The following is a 3,997-nucleotide window of genomic DNA, read 5'->3' as shown; positions in this document are numbered from 1 at the left end:
TTTATTGACTATGCAAAGGCATTTGATTGTGTGGATCATGACAAATTATGGATCACATTGAGAAGAATGGGAATTCCTGAACACTTGATTGTACTCATAAGGAACCTGTACCTTGACCAGGAAGTTGTCATTCGAATGAAACAAGGGGACACCACATGGTTTAAAATCAGGAAGAGAGTGTGTCAGGTTGTATCCTTTCCCCATAATTATTCACTCTATATGCTGAGCAAATAATACAAGAAGCTGGAGTATACAAAGAAAAATGTGGCATCAGGATTGGAGAAAGAATCATTAACAACTTGAGATACACAGACGATACAACTTTACTTGCTGAAAGTGAGGATGACTTGAGGCACTTACTTACTGATGAAGGTTGAAAAATACAGTATGCAGTATGGATTATGTCTCAATATAAAGTAGCTCTGGTAGCATAGTGCCTATGGCATTTGACTGCTAACCAGAAGGCTGGCAGTTCAAACCCACTAGCCACTCCTTGGAAGGAAGGTTGGGCAATCTACTTCCGTAGTGATACTGCCTTGGCAACCCAAGGAGGGGTCGCTATGAGTCGGGTCCAACTTGATGGCACATAACAACAACAACAACAACATAAAGAAAACAAAAATCCTCACAACTGGACCAATGAGCAGCATCACAATAAATGGAGAGAAGATTGAGGTTGTCAAAGAATTCACATTGCTTGGTTCTACAATCAATGCCAATGGAAGCAGCAGTCAGAACATTACACGACATGTAGCACTGGGAAAGTCAACTGCGAAGGAACAGTTTCAAATGCTGAGGAGCAAGGATGTCTCCTTGGGGACGAAGGTGCGCCTGACACAAGTCATGATATTTCCAATCTCCTCGTATGCATGTCAGAGCTGGACAATGAATAAAGAAGACTGAAGAAGAGTTGATGCTTTTGAGTTGTGGTACTGGTGAAGAATGCTGAAAGTACCACGGACTGCTAAAAGAACTAACAGATCTGTCCTGGAGGAAGTGCACCCGAAACGCTCCTTGGAAGCGAGAATGGCCAGACTTCATCTCACCTGTTTTGGTCATGTTGTCAGAGGGGACCATTCCCTGGAGAAGGATGTCATGATTAGTAAAGTGGAAGGTCGACGAAAGAGGGGGAGGCCTTCAACAAGATGGATTGACATGTTGGCTGTGATGACGGGATCAAGTATCGCAGGGATTGTGGAGTTGGCACTGGATTGGGCAGTGTTTCGTTCTGCTGTGCTGTGAGTCAGAGATGACTCGACAGCACCTAAAAGCAACAACAACAAAATCAGGTTCTTCACAGACCTCCAACAGGAGCTATCCAGCCATTAAACATAACATTTTAAATAACTAAGGTTAATAATTAAAGAATCCAGAGAGAAAAGGATAAAAATATGCAGAAAAAGATGAGGAATTTCAGAAGAAAAAAGTAAACTATTAGAAAGTGCTAAAAGTAAATGGTAGAAGTGAAAAACACAACAACAACAAAAACATGGTAACAGAAATTAAAATATATATATATATATCTTCAGTGGACTTACCTATAGAATCATCCTAACTAAGAAAAGACTCAGTAAACTTGGTCTTAGCAAAATTACCTAAACTGAAAGAGAGAGACAGAGAAAGAGAGAGAGAGAAACAACAGGACATGGCATTCATGATTTCTCAAACATTATCAAACAGTTTATCCACCTTCTGTCATAAACACAAGAATGAAGAATGTGAAGTTTGTGATAACTGAAGGTAATAGCAGTATCCAAAACAAACAAACAACAACAACAACAACAACAACAAAAAAAAACTCAGCTAGATCCTGACTAGATTGGCTTAATTACCATAGTAATAGCATAGAAGTATACGAGACATCACCATTTTCAGGGATAAATATCCTTTACTTTGGTTTTATTCTTCTATCCTAATGTTCACCATCAATTCAAAAATTACAACACACACAAAAAGGCAAGAAAATACAATGCACTGTCAAAAGACAATCAAAAGAACCATACTCCGAATTACCTTGGTGTTAAACTGAAAACTACAAGTAGACTGGAAAATTATAAGTAAAATATACTTAAAACAAATTGAAATCCAAACCCTATATAAGCTCTCATTCCTTTCCATCTTTTGAATTCTGTACCATGGATTTTCTTTTTACTTTCTCCCAGGGCAATATAATCTACTTCCATGGTTTCAGCTACTATTCATGTGGTGACAACATCCAAGTTTTTCTTTAGCCCAGATAGTTCTGCTGAATCCTCATCACAAACATGAACTTGTCTATTTAACATTTCTCCCTAAATTCTCACAGGTGTCTCATATTGAATAACTGAAACCAGAGTTTGTCTTCTCAAAAAAACCTTAACTTTCTCTTCAATGAACCTAGACAATGCTCTCCTAATTACTTCTAATCTTGGTTCATGAAGACTTAAGGATTCTAAGTGCCTGTAAGAATCCATATCTAACTCTTCCTCTCCATTATGACTACAATATCTTAGGTCTATTATAGCTCATCTAAACTATTATTATTTTATCCTATTTGTTTAACATTCCTATAAATTGCAAGCTTTCAATGTATTTCTTTCTATGTTTCTCCAAGAAATAACTATCTAAAACACAAAGCTGGAATATTACTATGCTCCCAAAAATTCTTAATGGAATCCTTTTGATGATATTTCTGTTGTTATACTAGAATATAGTAAGTACCATAGGATTAAAACGACTGTTTTTCCCAAAGTGTCATTTTAATCTAATGCAAAGATTTTATTTTTGGAAAAATTTAATTTATTTAATAAGTAAGTAATTTAAGCATTGTGTGAAAAAAGAAATTTGTTGTATTTAAGAAAGTTTGTGTAAAGGCACATATTTTCCCAAGAATTCTAGGGAAGAGAATAGATGCTAGCTCATATTATTTGTTTGTTTGCTGGTCAAGAGCTAAAATGTGAAAACTTTTCTCTCTTTAAGGCTTAAGAGAAATTATCATCAACTACTGTGCAAATAATGTGCCACCTTATTACTTGTGTAAGTGTAGAATGAGATTATAATCTCTCTCCAAATTGCTTTTGAATTCATAAATCATTGAGGAACGGTGCTTGCATTCAACATTATCGGGAAACAGGCCTCTTTTCAGTGCGCTGTTGCTGTTGTTAGGTGCCGTGGAGTTGGTTCCGACTCATAGCAACAGCAGTGATTTGCTTGATGTGGCTCTTCTAGCCCTTGTCCTCCATTCTATGGTGTACTGTAAATCCTATTATCCATGCCTGTTTGGGGTGGTATGGTAGTTAAGGTCAGGTATCAACTTGGCTGGGCAGCTGGTAGTAGTCGTTCGCTATAACAACTGGCAAGCAACTCTATGATGGGATTTGCCCTGAGCTGCTGATTGTTAAATCCATTCGCTTAGGTTATTTCTGTTGGGGCAACACAGGTGGAATGTATCTTGAGTCCTGCCTTGCTGGAAGATATAATTCAAATCATCACCCTTAGCTTCCTTGATGGTATACCTACAAATCTCCTGGGAATATTTGCCCTCCTCTTGCTCTGGTTTTGTGTTTTGGCTCATCTTCATCTCACTCCTGGATTTGGGACAGCAGCCGTCATCTGATCTGATCAAGGTTCATCAAACCCCGAGAATTGGGAGGATCTTCCAGACCTACTCACAGACCTGAGTCTCGCTAGCCTGCCAGCCTCCACCACTACTAGATGAGATGAACCCTTGGATTTTTATGAGTTCTGTGAGGCATTACAGTAAAATACAGAACCCTAAGACTGGGTAAATTGCTGGGAGGAGGAGGAGGAGTTAATGTCTGAAATGGTGGGGTGGTACGGTAGTTTGGACATTTGGGACATCTTTAACCTCCACCTCATGGGGTCCGAACTTGTGCTGATCTTTCTGAGAGAAATTGTTCAAGCAGTGACCCTATATATAACAGAATTAAACACTGTCCAGTCCTGTACCAGCCTGGCAATTCTTGCTACACCTGAGCCCATCATTGGAGCCACTGTG

The sequence above is a fragment of the Orycteropus afer genome, unplaced genomic scaffold (genome assembly GCF_000298275.1).
Source record: "Orycteropus afer afer isolate SDZICR_OR568_19922 unplaced genomic scaffold, OryAfe1.0 scaffold00125, whole genome shotgun sequence".
In the NCBI taxonomy this organism is placed as follows: domain Eukaryota; kingdom Metazoa; phylum Chordata; class Mammalia; order Tubulidentata; family Orycteropodidae; genus Orycteropus; species Orycteropus afer.
This window is presented reverse-complemented; position numbering follows the sequence as displayed.